This window comes from Budorcas taxicolor, chromosome 1 (assembly GCF_023091745.1).
Source record: "Budorcas taxicolor isolate Tak-1 chromosome 1, Takin1.1, whole genome shotgun sequence".
Lineage (NCBI taxonomy): Eukaryota > Metazoa > Chordata > Mammalia > Artiodactyla > Bovidae > Budorcas > Budorcas taxicolor.
In genome coordinates this window covers 179593581-179617057 of record NC_068910.1, presented here as the reverse complement: position 1 = coordinate 179617057, position 23477 = coordinate 179593581, and the positions used below count along the sequence as shown (strand labels likewise).

General features: G+C 36.4%; 1 protein-coding gene across 10 annotated transcripts in view; it reads left to right on the top strand.

Moving 5' to 3' along the window:
- Positions 1-23477, top strand: part of MBNL1 (muscleblind like splicing regulator 1) — a 189481-nt gene that overhangs the window by 59608 nt on the left and 106396 nt on the right. Inside the window, exon 1 of one of the 10 annotated variants that reach the window (XM_052647752.1) lies at positions 10414-10468. The exons of 8 other annotated variants lie outside the window; for them this stretch is intronic. The gene's annotated coding sequence lies outside the window, so the exon portion shown is untranslated. Of the gene's footprint in view, positions 1-10413; positions 10469-14354; positions 14472-23477 lie in introns of those variants that run through there. One more of the 10 variants, XM_052647733.1, reaches the window with a different exon arrangement.

The following is a 23477-nucleotide window of genomic DNA, read 5'->3' as shown; positions in this document are numbered from 1 at the left end:
CTTTCTGTACTTTAATTAATAGGTATTTATTGATTCCTTACTAAGTACCTCATATTTTTCTTAGTCCAGTGGGTCATTGATTGAGACTCAGTGCCTCTAACCATGAGTATGACCCACTGGTTAAAAGCCTTCCTTTTTTGCTGTCCCAACCTAATGTCTTCTCTTTTTTTTCTGTTTTTCTTCTTAGAGCTTTTTTCTCCCCGTATGAGTTTTGCAAACTTTCTTCATACGTAGATTTAGTTTATACATGATCTCTTCTAAGAAGCTTCTCCTCAAACCTGCCCTGGTCATGCTATTGTCCTGCCTTCTTGTTTCTGTAATGCACCCAGTTCATATCTCCATTACTGTCTTTGGCACATGAATTCTAATTACATGCATCTTCCTCCCTCTCTGGATTTCAGGGCATGACATGTGACCTACCACCTTCGTATTTTTGTCACTTAATGAAATACTTGTTACGTAGTAGACTCCATCGAAAAGAATGTCTGAATGGTTGTTGGTTGAGGAATACTAGACTTTGCTCCTAAAGACCTTATTACTTGGTTGAAGAGATGATAGTATACCCATGTGACATGAAGGTGAACAAGAAAGCATTTTATAATGATATCTATATTTGTTTGAAAGTGAAAGTCACTCAGTCGTGTCTGACTCTTTGTGACCCTATGGATGCAAATTAAGTTTATAATTTATTTTCGTATATACATTTTCCTGAAGTGGGAAAGGTCATTTATTTCCGTGTTACAGATACAGATTTTTATGTTCATAAATATAAATGAATTGAGTTAGGTCAGTCAGATCAAGTTTTAAGAAGCAGCACCTAGCTTGTCAGCCAGGTTTTGCTTTTGTTCTATTTCTGAATCAGAAATACAGAAGAAAGTTTGGTTATTCTTATAAGCAATACGTTATTTTCATTTTCTTTCCCTTCTTTGGGAAGCTTTAAGAAATTACTATGGTATTATCCTCCAATTAAACAAATAAAAATTTAAAAAATTTTAAAAACCCAAAAACAAAAAAATTTTTATAGTGATATTTAAGTATATACAGAATTAGAGAAATATTGTAACACCTCCTGTGTATATATCAATCAACATTTTGCATGCATGCATCCATGTGAACATTTTCGGAATACTTTGTCTGTCTTTTTTCACTTATTACCTTCCACGTACCTTTTGTCCCTGGCATCTTGTTTTTTGTTCCCCTGGTATCTTTTGAAACAAATCTCAGACATTCTTATCAGTTTACTTATAAGTATGTAGGAACTTTATGTATTAATAACTTGTTTTAAATATAACATATTTATGAATCTGTCAATATTGATAATAATTTCATTGTATCACGTAATTCCCAGTTTACATTCAACATTTTTGCACATCACAGCAAATCTTTTATACAAATAGATCGCTCAGATGAGCATCTAAAAAATACGTATTTGGATTTTATGTCTTTCAAGATTCTTTTAATCTATGATAATTCCTGCTCCTTTTCCCCTTCATGCTTTATTTGTTGAGAAAAATCAGGTCATTGTCCTAGAGAATATTTGAGATTCTGAATTTAGCTATTTGCTTCCCAGTAGTGTCATTTAGCTTGTTCCCCCATCACCCTTATTTTCTGTAGACTAGAAATTAAAACTAGAATTGAATTTGATTTTAATGCTACTACTTATTATTTGGTGAGAATATTTCCCAACTGGTGCTGTGTACTTCCAGTTGCATCCCATCAGGAGGGAATAAATTCATTTCTCTCCACTTTTAATGATGCTGAAATCTACCAGTAAGTTCAGGTGAACTTGGACCAGTTCCTATAAAGTTCTCCGTCACATCTGGATCCAGTGGTTTCACTCCACTGTTGAGCATTTTCATAGCACCATGATTTTGTTAGGGATTGTAAAGCAGTGACTTTTAATTATATTATTCTTGCTGCATTTATTACCTGAAATTTTTCTGTGAAGTGCTTTTCCATTGTATCTAATTGGCAATTCCATAATACAACTTATAGCATAAGATGATGGAGAAGGAAATGGCAACCCACTCCAGTATTCTTGCCTAGAGAATCCTGTGGACAGAGGAGCTTGGTGGGCTGCTGTCCATAGGGTTGCATGGAGTTGGACACAACTGAAGCAACTTAGCATGCATGCATGCATTGGAGAAGGAAATGGCAACCCACTCCAGTGTTCTTGCCTGGAGAATCCCAGGGACAGAGGAGCCTGGTGGGCTGCCATCTATGGGGTCACACAGAGTCAGACACGACTGAAGTGGCTTAACAGCAGCAGCAGCAAAAGATGGAGAAATGCATGATTTTTTATTTAGCAGTATTCAGAATCAGACGTCTAATAAATGTCTAATAAATAAATAAACGTCTAATAAAAAAGTGAAATACAGTTATAGATATATTCAAAGTATTCTAACATATTTTAACAAAATTTCCCTTCTTTGAATTTTTTTTTTTATTTTTGGATGAATGCATTTTGATAACATTACTTCTCATGGAAAGTTCCCTTCCCTTTCTTTTTGTTTACTGTAAATATACTGCTATCTGATTGAGGCTGTTCTCTCAGAAGTTATTTGTTGCTCATCTTTTTTCTTTGGTAAGCACCTGGTTAGGCTAGCTACTTAGGATGTAGACACTGGCCCAGCTTTTTCACAGAATATACAGTTTGGGTTTGTTTCCTATTCATAATATGATGCGATTAAAAAAAAATGTGTCTATGAATCTGTTTTTGCTTACTCTCTTATTTGGTGTCCTATATTATACGTTTTTAACAAACAATATTTTTAGTTGATTTTAGAGACCCTGGCCCTAGTCTCTGAAATAAAAACAGTAAAGAGATTTGAAAGTTGTTACTGCTGACCCAAAGAAAAATTAAGTATCTGCATATAGGGCACTCTGTGTGACAAATGAGGAAGTTTTTATTTTTATTGTTTGGAAAGGTAAGAGGGAATAATGGGGACCTTAAGACAAAAGACAAAAGTAAATGCTTGAGATCCTGTGCTGTCTTAACATAAGCAAGTATTTGAACTTAGTTTGACTTCTGTTTTCAGGAACTGAGGGTGACATTTTATGGATGTCTTTATCTCCTATAATTAAAATATGTTTTGTCAGGATTTTTTTAAACGTGTTTTAGATGTGAGAAAACATATATCTAAATCTTTGTGAACATCTTGTATGAATAGCCAGTGTAAATGGTACTAGTAAGACCCTCCTTTCTCTACAAGATTTGTGTTTCAGTTCAGTTCAGTTCAGTTCAGTCGCTCAGTCGTGTCTGACTCTTTGCGACCCCATGAATCGCAGCATGCCAGGCCTCCCTGTAAATCACCAACTCCCGGAGTTTACCCAAACTTATGTCCATTGAGTTCGTGATGCCATCCAGCCATCTCAGCCTCTGTCGTCCCCTTCTCCTGCCCCCAATCCCTCCCAGCATCAGAGTCTTTTCCAATGAGTCAACTCTTCGCATGAGGTGGCCAAAGTATTGGAGTTTCAGCTTCAGTATCAGTCCTTCCAATGAAAACCCAGGACTGATCTCCTTTAGGATGGACTGGTGGGATCTCCTTGCAGTCCAAGGGACTCTCAAGAGTCTTCTCCAACACCACATTTTAAAACCATCATTTCTTCGGTGCTCAGCTTTCTTCACAGTCCAACTCTCACATCCATACATGACCACTGGAAAAACCATAGCCTTGACAAGACGGATCTTTGTTGGCAAAGTAATTGTCTCTGCTTTTTAATATGCTGTCTGAGTTGGTTATAACCAAGGAGTAAGCGTCGTTTAATTTCATGGCTGCAGTCACCATCTGCTGTGATTTTGGAGCCCCCCAAAATAAAGTCTGACACTGTTTCCCCATCTATTTGCCATGAAGTGATGGGACCAGATGCCATGATCTTAGTTTTCTGAATGTTGAGCTTTAAGCCAACTTTTTCACTCTCCTCTTTCACTTTCATCTAGAGGCTTTTTAGTTCCTCTTTCCTTTCTGCCATAAGGGTGGTGTCATCTGCATATCTGAGGTTATTGATATATCTGCCGGCAACCTTGGTTACAGCTTGTGCTTCCTCTGGCCCAGCGTTTCTCATGATGTACTCTGCATAGAAGTTAAATAATCAGGGTGACAATATACAGTCTTGACGTACTCCTTTTTCTATATGGAACCTGTCTGTTGTTCCATGTCCAGTTCTAACTGTTGCTTCCTGATCTGCATACAGGTTTCTCAAGAGGCAGGTCAGGTGGTTTGGTATTCCCATCTCTTGAGTGCACAGTTGCACTCATCTCACACAATAGTAAAGTAATGCTCAAAATTCTCCAAGCCAGGCTTCAGCAATATGTGAACCGTGAAATTCCAGATGTTCAGGCTGGTTTTAGAAAAGGCAGAGGAACCAGAGATCAAATTGCCAACATCCGCTGGATTTGTGTTTAGGAGATAGCAAATACAATATCATGTTGAATTCACCAGAAAAATATATTCTGCATATCTGAGGTTATAATTTACATTGTTTTGCTAGACATGTGCTGTTAATGTTGTAAATTTTGGGTATTATTTAAATAACCATTGTAATTCCAAAGGCTTCTCACATATTTTCTCTAGAATAGAAACTCTTTTTTCATGTTCAGATAGTATGAAATAGCTGTTATGATTACTTGAAATTAGGGTAAAAGGCAGATTCCTGGAATATCGTTGAAAATACTTTTTTGCAATTGAAAATCAGGAAGATAGAAAAATTTTACAGTTGGCTTATAAGTCTATGCTAACATGTTTTATGATGTATGATGTTGCAGAGAAGTGCTGAGAGGCAAGAGATGTTTAAAAGCAGCAGTATTAGGTTTGCTTTGCTAGCACCTTATCCGGAAATTTGAAAGACAAAAGACTAAACCCTTTAATTGTGGTATCTGGTAACTGAGGATTAAGCTGAATTTAACTTTGAAGAGAAGAATTGATATTTACATTATGTCGATGGAAACAATAGCTGTATTTTTGACTTGAGGAAATTGCTTAATCTAAATAGCATGAAAGTTGACCAAAAAGTGTACTCATCCATAAATATTGACTGTTTTAATCTGTTGAAAACGGAAGGCTAACGTCAAGTATACAGTAGTAAACTTCTAAAAGGAGTTGGTGAAAAGTAAATGTTATGCAGCACGAAAAGAATACCAGGGGGAAAATTGACAGAGAAGAATAACAGGAAGATTAGTCATTTCTGGAAGGGAAAAAAGGTGGGGAATGGGGAAAGAAGTATTTTAAACAGGAAGGGGGAACTGGAAGTACCAGTGCTAACAGACAGATAGGAGTTCATTACAGGGCAGAACTGGACTTTTAAAGAAAGGGATAGTACTGGTCACATTTAGTTACAACATATAGTGTTTATGTCAATAACAAAAAAAAAAAAATGGAGACATTTTCTGTTAGGGATTCAGAGAAATAAAAGAAATGATGTTGAAATAAAAAAGCGATATTTACTCCTTGGCCAAACTGACCTGGCTTAAGTCACACAGCAATGTCCAACTGCATAAAGAAAATGGATTTCTTTTAAAACAGGCGAACATTCTACTGTTTTCAAGTGTTAGGTAAAACAAAAACATTCTGGATGTCTTAAAATAAGTGTGCTACTTGGTTTGAAATAATTTTCACTTATTGTTTACTTATCTCACAACTGAAGAGGTAACAATCTCCAAATACTTTAAGAATTGTTTCTATAAATTCTCAAAAATATAAATTTAACTCTATATATCAGATGAAGTATGTATGTGTAGCAGTCCCTGTAACAGAAAACAAGAAAGTTAACATCACAAGTGGTGTGTGTGTTGGTAGAATCCTATTAATCCTTCATTTCTGTTAGGGTCATTCATGGAACAGCTTTTGCTCGACACGTTTTCCAGTCTCTCTGAATGTTCTCATCTGTCAAAGAGTAATAATAATATATCTGCCTCCAAGTTGTGTAATAAGGATTAGATGAATTGGTAGACACAGACCTGGAAGTGGCGTTTTGTCTTTCTACTTTTAATCCGATATCCAGATATTGAAACACAGGCTTGTATGACATATTTCCAACTAACCAAGATGGGAAGATGGATAATTGTAGTAGAAGCTCTTACTGATGCCTTGATGCTGAAAATGTCATATGCTAGGTTATATATGTATCCGTACTTGACATATAAAACTGTTACTTCTGTTGGTCATCCCTCAGTAACTGCAGTAAACAGTAAATTATATAAAAAGTAGTTTTCAAGAAAGTAGATATCTCTAAGGTTGTATAATCACAGCATCAGGACAAAATTTATATATTCTATTTAGAAAAAATATAAATGCAGAAAGTACTTTTACATACAAATAAGCATTTACATATAAATGCTTGTGTATATTGAAATAAAGATATCAAATTTTAAAAGGTTATCTAACTAATGTAACTTTAGAGACCCAAGACTACTGTTATTTTAGGTAACCACGTGGGACATATTCTCTATCACTTCATTTATAGAAATACGATATGCAGTCAGGTAAGCATTTCCTGTTGATTTTATGATAAATTGCAATACTTTCATAACTCATGTACACACACTTCCTGAGATAAAGTCTGATTCCAGCCCAGAATAACCAGTTTGTACGAACACTAAATACTACTAAAAAGTTTTCTCTCTTTCTCCCTCTCGCTTTCTCCCCCTTTCTACCCTTACCCACATGCAGACAGATACTCTTTCCATATACACACACACCCGGCCTCCCAGGCATAATTTCGTAGGAAATGTTTATTTTCCCAACTACAGAAAACAAATCTTATCTCAAACACTGAAAGTCCTTCCTTTTCCTGGTTTGGAAACACTAAGTCATACTTGCAGATTTTCTTTAGCCAGCATTTAGGTTTATTTCAAGCTTAAAAAGTTGTGAGGATAAAATGACTCAGAAATTTCTAATGCACAATTAAAGCTTTTCACTTTTAGGTCACCAGTACATATCGAGCTGACTTGTGTTAGTTAAGGATTGATTACAGTTGGTACGTTGTTTAATTTCCAGAAGAAGCTGGGAAGCTCACTGCAGCTCTTCCTGTTTTGATCTGCGTACGGGCTAGAGTTGGTGGTTATTAATATATTTCTTTGCAGATAAAGCCAAGTTCACGGAATTAAAGAGAGTCGACCTAGTCGGAGTTGATGAATAAGAAGCTATTAATTTAGTCATCCACAAATATATATTTATTGTCTGACACCTTTCTAAAAGTAAAGTGTGTTAAAACGATCAGAATCATATTTCTGAGTTTTTAAGTGCAGTCATTGACAGCAAGAGGTAAGAACTGTAACTTCAATAGATAAGACAAAGAGTCAGAATGACTATATATATATAAAATATGTTTATTTATATTCATATGAAATTCAGATGACTGCATCAGTGAGTCATGATCTTCCTAGTCTGTCAGTAGTGCCAAAGTCATAAAATCATTTGTTATGTTCTGTCTTATGTAAAAGCCTATGGAATTATTTTTTCCACCCAGAAAATTCCAGAATCTATTTCTAAAAATCTTGAATAACTTGTTTTAATTCAATGTTAACATTGGACATTGAGATAAGTTTAAATCTTGTTGTCAGCAAAGAGAAAAATCAAGCTTATGTGGATACAGTCTATAATTCCAATTCTTAAGGATTTCTGCAGAGAAGGTAGTTGTCTAGAAATATGGCAAAGAATTGTCATCTTCCTTCTGTGGAAACTTTTGATTGTAAAAATAATTGAGAATAAATAGGCTCTAATGCATCACCCCAGGCTGTGCCACACGGGTATGTAAATTTCTTCCTGCTAAATGCCACCAAATGGCTGCATTTCTTACAGCTGGTGGCTAAATTCTGATAGAGGGTAGATACCTTTACCATAACTGTATTTTCTCTCTGAAGTTTTCATGGATTCTTACGGAAATTTATATCAAGTTAAAGCCATAAAAAGCTAAAGTTGGCCAAAATTTGTCCAGAGAGTTAGACTTGCATCCAAATTAATTGCTTGGTCTCAATATTCTTACTGGTTTCTCAGACTTACACATGGCTCCCTAGCTGCTTGATTTGAGCTGTCTGACATTCCCCAGATGGCTCTGTGTCCTTAAGAGCTGATTCAAAGAAGGTCATTTCAGCTGCTGAATATTCAAGGAAGTATCCTGGTTGAAGGTTGGTTGCAGCCAGTGTCTCAAGGGATGAACCTTGGATTTCTGAAGCTTTCTCTGAGCTCACAGTTATTGTCTTGGCCCTACACATGATCACATTTATTTGCCAGCGAGGGAATAAAAATAAATATGACTCTCAGCAGTGGTAATCCCCCCGAAAAGAATGACTGACACTGTGTGGATAATAATGTTACTACTTTGTTATTGGCTCTGAAGATATGACACATTGGAATAAAGTATGAAGCTGAGTTTGTCCTTTTTAAAATCTGAGAATAAAACATTTGTAAATTCCTTAAATTAGTAAGCATCATTAAGAAAAATGATAGAATTGTGTATTGTGTAAGCTTATCTACTTGTTAGTTGCTCAGTCGTGTCTGACTCTTTGTGACCCTATGGGCTGTAGCCTGCCAGGCTCCTCTGTCCATGGAATTCTCCAGTCAAGAATACTGGATTGGGTATTGTCCATTCTCTTCTCCAGGGGATCTTCCCGACCCAGGCATCAAACCTGGGTCTCCTGCACTGCAGGCAGATTCTTTACCATCTGAGTCACCAGGGTATAGGACATTATGTACTTCATACCTACCTTTTTGAAAAGGAGCTGGGGTAGATGATCCTTCTCCCACCAGGGTTCTGGCCAGAGCTGACATTTCTTATCTCCTTTATTTAAGAATCTAACATGTAATCAGCTTTCAGGAGGCAATAGAGGGTAGGCGTAGGCACAGAACCACTTCAGGAACTACATTCCCTGAATCCAGAGTTTACATTTGCTGTTTACAATTCCTATGACCTTTGGCAATGTCCTTAACATTCATCCTCCGCTAAATAGGAACATATTTACCTTCTTGAGTTGTTTTGAGTCTTGAAGAAGTAAAGGACTTAATGAAATTCTAGGGCACCCAATAAGTACCGTATACATATGCTCTGTTTACCTAACTTTGTAAACCAGAGCTGATACTGCAGTTTTCACAACATGTTTAAGAGCTCCAGGCTGGAACTATCTATAACCTGGGTTCAGTGATCATTTTTGAGCCCTGTGACTTTAAACATGTGACATACTTGACTGAGCCTCAGTTTTCTCATTTGCAAAATGGGGCAGTAATAATACCTGATTTTGTTGCTGCGAAGATTAAATGGAATAACACATGTAAAGTAATGAGTACCTGGCACTTCTTGGGTATGCGATATGTGTTAATTACTGTTCTGATGTTTACTTTGATGTTTAAGTGAGCATGTGAAATACTGATACATGAGCAACATGTGATACTCAGAATCTGTATATGTAGAGTTTCAGTTTTGCTAATGAGAATTATTGTTATTTACTGTGCAGAGGATACATGTGTTGGTATTTATAATTATTTTCTAATAAGTAAATAACATTTACTTATTAGGAGAATAATAGTAAGGTGTTTTTCACTTACCCTTTGTTAGACTATTTAGATTTTTTAAAAAATCTTAATTTTTTTTTTTAATCTGTGAGATTTGAGCTCTGGATAAATTAGTTAAATAAAGTAAATGTTTTGTTAGTGATTTACCTTCTATGTCCTGACATATTCTAGCCACTCATTAAGTTGAGCGCCCCTGGGAGGAAAAGCAACTCATCAATAACATAAAAATGGGAATGAAAGAGAGAAGCAGAGAAGACATTGCTTCTTCTGTAAAATAAAGTTCATGAGTCCTGATATTTCCCCATCTGTCGGGAGTGTTGTAAAGATTATGAAAACATTAGCGTTTGTAAAATGTAATTCTATGCCAGAAAGGCAAATAGAGTATTATGAAAGAAATGACCAAAGTTGCATTTATTTCATATGGTAACATCCTTTTTTTCATTAACAGGAAATGTTAGGGCAAAGTACCTGCTTCTTAGGAGTGGGAAAGGTAAATGAAGATTGAACAAAGATTCGTCAAGTCTTCTTTATGATAAACCTTTAAGACTGTGTTTTCCATAGAATTAGAAACATGGAATTTCATAGTAAAAGTATATTTATCACCTTGTTTGGGGAGCAGATAAGCATGATCACAGGAAAACACCTGTTTTGACACTCTGTGGGGAAGGCGCAAACATACGGGCAAACTCTGTCTAGGTGTAGAGTAAACAAGAATGCTTTGGCTAGCATCCTGCAAGGAGTCAGGTCTAAATGGTCTGCTCCAGCTTCTGCTGCTGCTGCTGCTGCTAATATTGCTGGGAAGGACAAGTGGCTGACCTGGCATATTCTTTACTCTTGGTGCTGCCCCAGTCACTCAGGAAATGTTTAAGGGAACCTCCTGGATCCTTTTCATGGCACCATGGCAAGAAGAAGCAGTATCTTATCTATTGAAGATAAAGCATGGAATTGGCTAATGGACGCTGGTGAGTGAATAAGGCAAGTGGGGAGCCAGTTTACTAAGATACCTTTTGGGCAGACCCGCTCTCTTGAGGACTGAGGTGGCGTCCCTGGGAAAATGGCAGCTATAGTTGGAATCTCAAAACTTTGTTAGAAATAAATCATAGTTTTAACACTGGTGACCTGATCCATGATACCATATATGTTCCATTAATAAAATTCATATTTATTCCCAGCTTGACCACTTGAAAGTTCTAATCATGAAGTTTGTTAGCTGTCTCAGTATATGGAATAGATGTTATTTCTTAGGCCCTATTTAATCTTCATTCTTGTTTTTCACTTGACCCACAGTGATTTTTTTTTTAATAACTTTTCAGTATATGAAATAAATTATTTTTCCTTTCAAATCTAAATGAGCCACTCCTTTTTTCAACACAGTAAGAATATAGAATTTTAAATTAAGAGACTATATATTACATATAATTCTTGCCAGGAATATTCTTTTCAATTCAAGATAATTATGTAAGGAAATTAGTAAGATACTGTTCATATTAGTCAGATAGTTGCTCAGGATGAATCTTTGACATTAGCAATAAAGAAATTTCATTGCTAATGTATTTAATTGCCAATATAAGATAGTTTCCTTGAGTGAGTTTCTTGATTGGTAAAATGAATAATTTGAAAGAGCTAACCCACTCCAGACCTCTTGCCTGGAAAATTTCATGGATGGAGGCACCTGCTAGGCTATACAGTCTATGGGATCGCAAAGAGTCTCACACAACTAAGCAACTTCACTTCTCATCTCAGTTTTTCTCACTCTAAAATTTTCTCATGCTAAAATTTCCTTTCTCCAAAGCAGAGGCTCATTTTTGATAATCCTGCTATGAGATTCGAAATACATATATATCTCTTCCATCTTATAATTTACATCAAAAGTGAATATGTGCCAATTGATGAATAATTTGCCTGTATCTTTCATGAAAAGATTGGAAGATACAAGTGATACTTGGAAATATCAAGTTTTCATAGAGGTGTAGACCACGTTTTTCCAGAATAATTAATCTATGATTAATAGGTATTTAATAAAAAACTTTGCAATCAAATTTAGGAATTTACTCAGAGCATAGGAAAGGCCCTGACAAGCCATGACTTTAATGTCATTTCAATTTTTAAGAACTCTATTTGACCATAACTTCCTTTTCACATGGGGCGGGACTATTCAGCCAATAAATGTATATTGAGTACCTACTGAAGGAACTAGCTGCCCACTCCAGTATTCTTGCCTGGAGAATTCCATGGATGGAGGAGCCTGGTGGGCTACAGACCATGGGATCATAAAGAGTTGTCAATGACTGAGTGACTAACACACACACTATACCTACTATGTTCCCAGGTTAACGAGGTGCAATTGTAAGCACCTTTGTCAAAAATTTTTTCCTTTGTGATGCTTATCAATAGGGAAACAAACATCGGTTTAGATTATCTAATCATATTACTTTTAGAAAGATACTGTAATAGCAATATCATGTTTATTTTTAAAAAGCCACTCACTACCAATTTTTCTATTTTCACTAATAATCCTGACATACTGTTCTGTCTGAAGAGCTTATGATTGAATGGACTGTACTATTTTAATTGGCAACATTAATTCAGTTTCTTGTCTTCTCTTCCACATTTTTTATTTGTATGTTTTAGTTTTTGTTGTTTAGATTATTGAAATTGATTTTTATGAGAGGGATTGAGAAAAGAGGTCAGAAAACAAACTGTAATTGATTTTAAAATATTTTATTTAAAGTCAGACTTACTACATTGAAAAAAGTCAGCTTCCATTTGGTTTCCACCATAGGGACTCACTTCATCTTTTCTTATGCAGACCTATCATATTGACATGATTGTGTCTTAAAAAATTAAGCGTTAGTTCAAACAAACATCTGTCTCCACTTAGGTACTGTTTATACAATAAAATTATTTTTAAAGGGAAATTCATATTCCTCATCCTCTTACACAATCTCAATTCTCTTAAATTTAAAATACTAGCTGCCTGGGCAGTACTTACTATTTTGTAGTATGAGATTATTTCATTTTATAAAAATATCTGACCCTCACACAACTGAGCGACTTCACTTTCACTTTTCACTTTCATGCATTGGAGAAGGAAATGGCAACCCACTCCAGTGTTCTTGCCTGGAGAATCCCAGGGACGGAGGAGCCTGTGGTGGGCTGCTGTCTATGGGGTCGCACAGAGTCGGACACGACTGAAGCGACTTAGCAGCAGCAGCAGTGACTTACTGGACATAAGTTTTGCCCAAGCACATGCTGCTTTTATTGCACATTATTAACATAATACATATGACATAACCACATGTATATGAGACTGGGGATGGAAGTCAGCCTTTCCCAACACACAATATTTGAGTTATTTGCCACCAAGTAAATAGATTACGACTGAGCGACTGAGCTGAACTGAACTGAACTGAAATAGATTATTATTACTCTTATAGTTAACTTGGACTTAAAGATATATATATATATATATATATATATATATATATATATAAAAGCAAATATCCAAAGTCAAGATTGTACACACAAAACTTCCATTAGGCAGTAGTGTTTCTTTTCACTTAATTCTAAAACAATATAAAATATTATGCATGGTTAATTTGCTTCCCATCTTGAAATAGTGACAATTCCTAAATGAGTCTGATCATTTTAATTTTGATTCATATTAGGAATTATTAAAGTTCTATCAGAGTTTATATTTAGTTTCTAGCTTGATTTTATCCAGCTCATTAAAGCAAAATTGTCTTAGGGTCTATCTCCTGTAACTGTTTAATATTTAACATTCACTTGGCTCCTCAAGATAAGTTCCTGAAAGTTTGTGAGCAGTTGAAGAGCTGTGAATAGTGGTTAACAAGCTATAGATGTCTCCATGAAAAATAGAATATTGTGAAGCCCAGATTTAGGAGAATCTCAGTGAGTAGTTATCCGACAAAGTTAAAAAACTACTGAGTTAAGCTCATTTTTCTTTCTGCCTCCTCTTTTTTCTCTTTTTTCCATCTCTGCCTCATCTCTGAACACTCTTTGTTCACTTCTTTTTCTTTTTATTCTTCGTATCTCATTGAATTCCTTCAGTTTCTCTCATCTGATCATAATAGAAAGAGATGTGTTTGAGGAAACATGTATTTAAGAAGCAGTTTTAATGGTTTCTCAATTTAAAAAATCAACTGGGTTTAACCTTCATGCTGTCTTCTCATTTTCTCCTCTCATAGTGGATAACTTTGCCTTTTAATCTCTGTAAGCTTGTGGATCAGCACCCTGTGACTTTTTTGGATTTGTAAATTCCCTTATCTTAATATAAATGTTATAATAATGTGATTCAGGAATTGTACGCCACTTACCAGATTTTTAAGCTCAACTCCAGTAGACATCCTGTAATGTGTCTTCCTTACTTTTCTTTCTAGACCTAGAGCTCCATTCCCCCCCCGAGCTGTGTTTTTGGCTGTATGTGGGATGCTAGAATGGCCTGTCTTCGTGTATTTTGTTGCACTTCGCCATCGCTTCTTATGTTCTGTTGGTGGATTTTGGTGATTCTTTCCAAGCGCTTCTTGAGCTCTGTGCTAGTTGTTCCGTCCCCTTGTTCCCTTAGGGTCTTGTGCTGTGTGGCCATGTTTCCACTTCCTTGGCCCTGTCCATTGACAGACCCTTGGGTTCCCCGATGGCTGCCTCTGAACCCTTGTGAGGGTGGGAATATTCCTCCCCCTGCTGCTACAATTGAGCGCCCTGTGCTGGGTACCACGTTGCCCTCTACACCTGCTTTCAGTTGTTAAGGCTTCCCAAGCTTTGGCTGCGGCTCAGTGATCCTGCTGTCAAAACCCTCAAGCTTTCCTAGCCTCGACACTCAGTGGTAGCAGCAGGTGTTGGGATCTCTCCAAGCCCCTAAGACCCTGGGAGCAAGAGAATGGCCGTTTGACATAGACCTCAGGAGTTTTCAAAGCACCAAGAAACCTCTGCAGAAGATATGTAAAGGTAAGATTCCCATTTCTCCAGGAAGCTGCTCTAGATGCTAAGACAACCTACAGCCGTTAACTTAATGTAGACTCCATAGGTAGGCTATCCTTGGGCAGCTCTGTATCTGATGATAGAACCAAAGTAAAACACTTCTTTTAGGAATTTGGTGTGATAGTCACATTTCTATTTGATTTTATTTAGATGAAACTTGACGCTGAATAGATTTTTAAAAAATGCTTTTTCCATCCTTTGAAGTGGAATTTGTGAAGGACCTTTTGGCTTTGTGTATCTTGTCAGAGAATCTTGTTGAGAGTGGAAACAGTTAAAAATAAAATAGAAAGTATCTATTTTTTAAATGCCTGTATTTTATTTACCTCTCCATTCATGTTGAAATCCAGAAACATGAAATGGTAATTTCCTCACAGCTTTCAAACTCAAATTCCAAAGTCCATAGTTAATTCAGAAGGAATGAGAAGGGCAGCTCAGTTCATGGCAGTGCCAGGATGCATTATTGTCCTTTGTCAAAAATTACTGCTTGTTGTTCTAAATGTAGCCGTCTCTTTTCTTTTAGAATTTAATTTCGTTTATTTTTTTTTAAAGAGATCATTTTCCTGCCTTTATTTCTTGGGGGAAGATTTTGCTCCATTTACATGTAAAATTCTGGATTAAGAATACTGTGGGGGTGTGTGAGGGATGGGAGAGAGCACAGCAGCATGTTGGAGTGAATGGCACAAGTCATCTCTTCAGCATTATAGCTTTTTTAGCAGCTGTTACTTATTTATAAACTTTATCATTTATTTTGCCTCCATTCATGGACATTATTCTGGAAAGTGTTATTAAGACACTTCTAATATGAGGTCGTTGGCTGCCTTACTATCAATTCATGCCTTCTTTTTTCCTCCCTTTGTTTTCTTCTCAATAAGGACTTAATCTCTTAATTGATTCCCTGTAGTTGAAATCAAGGCTATTATTAGCTTACTGTCACACTGAAACACTTTAATCTCAATAACCAAAAATGTAACAGATTTTAAAAATGAAAAAGAAGTTTTGACCAATAGCTGTACAAAATGAAATAGAAGACTTATCTTGATGGTGCTTATTTTAGCATGTGTATTTTTAAAACTAAAAGATGTTCCACCAAATATTTTATTTACAATTGAAAATATTCAAGTTTTATTCCCTCTAGACTTTGAAGCATAAGGAAGTGGAATGTTCTGCTGTCTTCCAGTACTTCTAATTGAGTAATTGATTTCACATGTAAAAACAGAAGAGAAATTTTAATGCTTTGATTCTTAACATTTATAATTTTGCAGTTTTAAAAAATGTATGGCACCGTAGAAGTTAGGAGTTTGCATTATTCTCAAGTTGGCTTGTAGAATGCTTTTTTCTGTTTTATTATCTAGAATACTTATATTCTACTGGGACAAAAGATGAAACAGAATATACATATAAAATTATATATATGTATAAAATTTTAAAATGGTCTAATTAAGTGAAGACAGAATGATAGATTGTACTTATGGCCATTTGTAAAATATTCTTACAATTTTAAAATTACTTTAAAAGCATTTTTAGTGGAACATAATCAATTAGTGATGTTCATTGTATTTAACGTTTTATGAAGAAAGTAACTGCATGTAAGCAGGACACAATCTAATAATATTTAGAATTTAGTGGTTGATTTTTAAGGCATACAGAAAAGACACAAGATATCCCAAATTAGTGGTGTCATTAAGATCTTAGCAGTTAGCTGAATAGAATAAATAATAGTAATAAATAAATTGAATAAATCATAGAATGACTGTTTTGGAGATAAGGAAACAAAGGACCAATAATTCATAATTTCTTAAGCTCAGAGACAAGACCAGAATTCAAGTCACTGAATTCTAACCAGTGCACTTGTTTGTATGTGATTCTGTTTCTTAAAGTTGCAGTACATTTGAAGGGTCAGAGCAATGTCAGCAGAGCAATGAATGAATTCTAGGACTAGAAGACATATTCTTCAGTATTTAGAATTTCTGAGCATGGCTTGTGCTTCTCCAGTGTAGCATGATTGGGGCCTTTAGAATTTCTTTTTTATTTCTGTCTTGTTTAGTGTGGCTTTCATTATATTAAGAGTTTGAAAAGCACATTGGAAGGAAATCATTGAAATATTTTTGTTTAATGAGAGTGTAGACCTTCTGCCATCCCATTTATTTCAGTTTATGATCCTGTAAATTTGACAATCTTCCCAAAATTTCAATTCTTAAAGTTGAAAAGATCAGACCTGTATGCAACTGTAGGCAGTATATTTTCTGTTTCTAAGCCGAAAGTTTAATTGACTTCCATTGTTTGCAAAATATTATTCAATTTGCAACTTTCAAGATATCTATTTATGATATCATAAAGGTGGGGAGAATACTCATTCTCTGTAATACAGTAATTGTATTTGTGTGAAATTATTTGATATATTTATTAATTAAATGCATCCTGGTTGCCTGACTTGAAATTATTACTTCAAAATTCAAATTTCTTGCTGATTTTACCACACTGCTGTCAGCACATGGGGTTTATCAGGTGCCTCAGTGGTAAAGAATCCTCCTGCTGATGCAGGAGACATGGGTTTGATCCCTGAATCAGGAAGACCTCCCTGATAGAGGGCATGGCAACCCACTCCAGTATTCTTGCCTGAAGAATCCCATGGACAGAGGAGTCTGGCAGTCCATGGGGTCGCAAAGAGTTGTACATGACTGGGCACACACATAACACACAATATCATCACTTAATAGGACCTTGCTTAGGCTCTTTTACTATGATTCTTGGGCAAGTATAATTGTAATCCAATCCTTTTCCAAGATGCTCACTATCCAAGACAGACCTAGGGGAAAAATGTGTGCAAAACTAAGAATATAAACTCTGAATACTCCTTTAAGAAGGTTCAGTTTGAAAAATACTGAAGTGCTAGAGTATTTTGGAACAGAAACTTACAATGCTTACTTTAGAAAAAAGTATGAAGTACGTATTCACTGAAAGTCTTAAAAGTCAGGCTAGTTCAAAAACTAAGGTCTATTTAATCCCAATCATAATGATCCCTGAGTATTTACACTATCACTCAGCTCATAAGACTCACGCCTCTCAATTCCCACTGGTTTCTATTTCCCATCTATTCCTTGTGCCTTCTTGGAGAGTATGAGAGTTGTGCAGACTCTTGGGCTATGAGCAGAACATTTATAATTGACACTGAGAAATGTCAAATGTATATAAGCCTTTTATGACATATTTCTTCAGTTGTAATAAATAAATCAAAGTCCCCAGTCTTGTTAGACATATCTGTGTAAAAAAGAAAGGAAAAAACAGAGCTGAACTTGGTTCAAGCAAATAAAAGAAACGACAGATCTAGGGATGGTCCCAGATACTGACATTTTTGATACTTTAGGGGGGTTTTACACTGTTCAATATCCTTTTTGTTGTGTGGAAATGAAAGCTTAATTATTCAAGGTTAAGATATGTCTTTAATTGTAATTTATTGACTACCTACTACTTCTAGTCATTACAATAATTATCTCATTTATTCTTCACAGAAACACCTGGAAGTGTGTAGTACTACTTTACCTTTACAAATGAGGAAACAGGCTAAGAGAAGTTGAATAATCTGTTCAAGATACCATAACTGGACCCAGGGATTCCAACTCAGGACATACAGCTCCAGTGTCCACACTCAGAGATCCTATTAATTGTAAATTCTGGCAGTGAGTGCTAGTTCCCAAATACAGTCCTGCCCCTTTTTATGACCTAGTGCCACTAAGGTGTTCCTTTTTAAACCCCCTCCCAATTCAGTCTAGGCTGCCTATCATCACTGGCTATTTTACCTTGAACAGGTGACTTACTGTCCTCTTTTAGACATAGTCCCACTTGCTCTGAAGTAGGAGTAATATTATCTCTTTGTCTTTTTATGAAAATTTAATTTAATGAGAGTGTATGCCAGGCACTCAGCACAGTGGCTAGCATATAGAAAATAGCTATTGAACTGTTGATGCTATTATGTAATTTTCTCAAGGTCACGCAACTAAGAAGTGATTGAGTCAGAATTCAGATCCAGGTTTGTAAGACTGAAAAACTAAACAAGAGCATGTACACACATACACACTTTCCACAAAGCAACAGCGATAACAACAGGATAACAACCGCAGAGCAAAAGCTCATGCTTTCTTCAAACTCTGATGCTACCTCTTATGCCTAACCATACCTTTTACGATGATTGAATCATGATGTCATGAATGCTGTTGGGAAAAGTAGCATGGTTTAGTGGCTCAGGGGAAACTAGAGGGAAAGCTTTCAAAAATTGGAATTCTAGCTCCATTGCTTGCAAATTATTTGGTATTGGGCAAATTACATAACCCATCTACAGCTCTTTATCTAAATATGAAGCTAATAGTAGTACCTATTGTATTAGGTACAATGACAAGTTTATGTAAATTAAAGAACTCCTTTAAAAAATGCCTTTCATTAATAATTAATTGAGATGTACATATTTCTTTTAAAATATGGCATGTTCACAGAATGAGATCATGGTTATGAAAATCTGAGATGGGTTGGATCTTGGTAATTATATGATCTGCCATTTTCCCAAGAATCAATATGTTTTCACTGTCAGTAGCAGGCCCATAGAGAAAAGATGGGGGAAAGTCATCAAAGATCAGAACTGACCCAAATATGGAGTGGTTTTGCCATCAGGAAGGTGGATGAACTGCTCTCAATTGGGTAATATTAGTGACTGGCATCATGGTCACCAGTTGGTGGGAATATGTGGGCACAGTCTGGTTAAGCAGATGGTAGGTAGTAACAGTGTTCTTTCCCTTTTGAAACAGAACAGAAACCACCAGGTGGGGTTAAGTCCTGGAGAGAGAGTATTAACTTGGACTGAGTGTCAGAGGTTAGCCTTGAACACTCGTCAGAGCAAGGACTTCTGCTCACATGTCTAACCTCCTTTACTAGATTCTCAGCTTCTTGAGGTCAGAGAGGTTTATTATATTTCTTTACAATGCCTTGTACAGGCTCTGGGAAATAGCGGACACTCTGTGCATGTTTGATAATTAAAGGAAAGAATAGATGTTCTAGAAATGGGACAGAAGAACTCATTTAAGGGTATAGCAGCCATCAAAGGGCCTGGAATAGAAGACTGTAGTTGCAGAAGCCTAGCCTGCCCTGGGACAGTTGTTGTTATTTAGTTGCTGAGTCATGTATGACTCTTGCGACACATGGACTGCAACCTGCTGGCTGCCTCTTTCATGCAACCTGCCAGGCTCCTCTGTCTTTGGGATTTCCCAGGCAAGAATACTAGAATAGGTTGCCATTTCTTCCTCTAGGGGATCTTCCTGACCCAGGGATTGAACCCACATCTCCACTCTTGCATTGCAGGCGAATTCTTTACCATTGAGCTACCAGGGAAGCCTCACTCAGGGACAGAGAGAAGGGTTAAAGGCAGATCCTAGGGGTGCACCAGGGAGCTGAATGTATGTGATCTTTGTAATGACAGGTTTGGGGACCTAGCAGAATTGAGACTGTCATTGTAGCCTGATTAATGAATGCAGGAATAAAATATTCCCACTGTTTATAAAATTTTTCAAGCTGAGGACCTATTTAAAAAATTAAAAGCTATTGGAATCAATTTATATTCATTTTTCAGACAGTTAAAGATGATATTTCTGGCATTAAAAAGCCAATTTTCATGCCAGATTTGAAGAAAAATACATCTGTAAATGTGTCATTAATGTATATGCCCTTATATAAAGAAGGTATCAAAATACGATTTTAGATATATAAAGTTGTAATTTGTAGTGTATGAGTAAAATGAACTTAGGCAGATGATGTGGAAAGTCGGAGCATAATTATAAAAGTTGAAATATTTGTGGGAAATGGTCAGTAAAATTTTATTTAGTATATAGTTTACTCCTTTTTTGATGTCTATTCTCCAAAATAATGATAAAAGCATCTTCCAATCAAAGTTTGTATTAAAAACATAGTGAAGTGAAGCAAAAGTCACTCCGTCGTGTCCGACTCTTTGCGACCACGTGGACTGTAGCCTGCCAGGCGCCTTTGTCCATGGAATTCTCCAGGCCAGAATACTGGAGTGGGTAGCTGTTCAGTTCTCCAGGGGATCTTCCTGACCCAGGGATCAAACCCAGGTCTCCCTCACTGCAGACAGATTCTTTACTGTCTAAGCCACCAGGAAAGCCCAATTAAAGACATGAAACACGTTCAAAAGAAAAGTAACTCTTCTTTAGCATAACAATTTACGTTGATACTTAAATTGCCATGAAGGTGTTTTTAGGTAAACCAAACAGATAAGCCTATTATTTGGTATGTGTAGATCAGACACATTAACTTACATTCACACCCAGGAAATTGTGTGCTACCACCTGGAGGATGGCTGTTTAGAAAACTTCCGCTGAGAGTTAAAATCAGGCCAAATGTTTCCTGGAACATTTGTGTCTCTTTAATTTGAAAAAGACCATATGTTTCAGTAGTGCTTCTATAATATTAAGATAGCTGGACCTTTCCAGGGTATCTCAACAGCAAACTCTTAAAGCAAGGGCAAAATTATTACACATTTAAAAAATTTTGCTTTGGGTCTGAAAGTGGAAAAATCATCACCAGCACAAGTACATTATTTTGTGGAAAGAAGGGTCCATCCCTGCTTTTATTTTCAAATGTGCCTATAAACTCACCTTCTCTTCCCAGTCTCTCTGTATACACAGAGATGTTTACAGAGATGTATGCATTGAGGTGGTATGCTTACACACACCCACACCCACAGGTACACGCACGTGCACAGGAACACTTTGCTTATACCCTAAAGGATTTACACCAAAACAGAAATTGCAAGATGTTATCTCTGTCATTCTCTTCAATCGTTTGCTTGTATGACTGTGCATCCCTGAATTATATGTGGGCCTAGCATACTATTTGTTTGAGGAAATACCCTGGCAGTGCTTTTTTTTTTTTCCTGTTTCTCATTTCCTGATGGATGCTTTTAGTTGATTTGGTCAATTCATCAAAGTGAGTTTTAATTAGGTAGTAAGTTTGAGATATTACTGAAACTGTATGTAGTAACTAACAAAAGTTAAACTCATCATAAAATCTTTTACACAGGAAATAACTTAGATACCTGAGTGTCAGTTTCACCTCCCAAGCGTTGCCCTGCATATGTTCTTGGTAGTTTAAGCTGTTCTGTTTTATCTTTTTAATAATATAAGAGGGAGTGGTAGAAATAAAATTAGTGGGATCCCTCCCTGAGGAGGATTTTAAAATTGGAAATAAAAGTGTCAATGTTAAGGGAGAAAATGTAAATAAAGTGAGCGGCGCTCGATAATCGTCACCAGTTGCTACTCTTGATTTCCTATCTGGCAGTTGGCCTTTGATACATGAATTTTTTTAAAGATATTTATAATTAAAAAAAAAAAAAGAAGGACTTCCCTGATTGTCTGTTGGCTAGGATTCCGTACTTCCAATACAGGGGGCTTGGGTTCCATTTCTGGTTGAGTAACTAGATTCCACTTGCTGCAACTAAGACCTGGCACAGCCAAATAAATAAATATTTTTAAAAATGTGCTGCATGAAATAAGTCAAACAGGTACTAAAAAAAAAAACACTTTTTATTTAGATGGACAGCTGTATAGTTAAACCACTGTGTATGAACATATGTGTATGTGTATGATTTATTAGATGTAATTTGCAGAAACTCTCCGCATTTCTACATAGAATTGCAAATATACTGGTACAGCTTGGCAGTAAGGAGCATTGACTCTGGAGCCAGATAAAGGTATAAACCTCACCTGCACCACTGACTTACTCTATGTGTTTCCTTGTGTAAGTTATTGGACTTGAGTTTCAGTTATGTCATCTTTTTATAATAGATAATAGTGAAACTATAAGATTGTTTTGAGGATTAAATAAATTGATAAAAAACTTAGAGCAGTGCGTGGCGTACACTGGATATTCAGTAAGTTGTTACCTTGCTATTCTTTTGTTTTGTGATTTGTTTCTAACGAAACTGATTACTTAGCCTCCTATTTTATGAGGTAGGGGTGATGGGAACTGACAGTCTGAGAAAAGAGGTAAAACTGAAAGTTGTGAGAGTGTTTCTTAGCCAAGAGGTCAACTGTGTGTTAGTTGCTCAGCCATATCTGACTCTTTGTGACCCCATAGACTGTAGCCCGGCAGGCTACTCTGTTCATGGAATTCTCCAGGCGAGAATACTGGAGTGGGTTGCCATTTCCTTCTCCAAGAGGTCAACTGCCAGAAGCCAAATTCATGTGGTAGTGTGGAGTCCCAAACTGACAAAAGCTTATGAATGACTGATGGGAGGGAACTGCACTTAAAACATAAATAATCTGAAGTTATATCACTGGGAGACGGGACTTAGCAATGCTGCCCTTTTGGAAGATTTAGAAGGTATCCACATCAGTTCTGCATTTCAGTGTCTTATAGTCAGAAATTTTTACCAGTATCTGTTTAAACTATTGTTTCCTTATTTTTTAAAAAATTCATACCTTTCACATAAATAGGTTAGACATTATTTTAAAGAAACTTTTGGTTATTTCCCTTCTTTTCTTCTTGCTTTTCTCCTTATTGTCCCGTCATTTTCCTGAGAAGAGTTTATTTTACCCGGGATAAATGCAAGAGGTTCTTTATTTGATGGAATAAACCTGATGACTCTCAGAATGATGCTGTGCTGTGGGATAACCACACTTGCCTGGGATAGTTCCCATTTCGGTTTTTCTCCTAGACTTTGCTTTACTGTGCTGTGGTTAGGAAAGTAGAGTCCTGAGTTCTGTTTTCCAAGTTTGCCAAGGCTAATTAAAGCCACCATTGCCCTCTACAACAGTAAGTGAAGGTTGCCCAAGAGGAAAATACAGAGCACCTTCAATTAAAAGCATGAAAATAACAAAGGCTTTAGAAGCTGCTTTCATGATTCCTGACCCTGGGTAAGAAACTTACGACCCAGCTTCTACAAGGGTTGTGGGGACACCCTGTCCTGTGCCC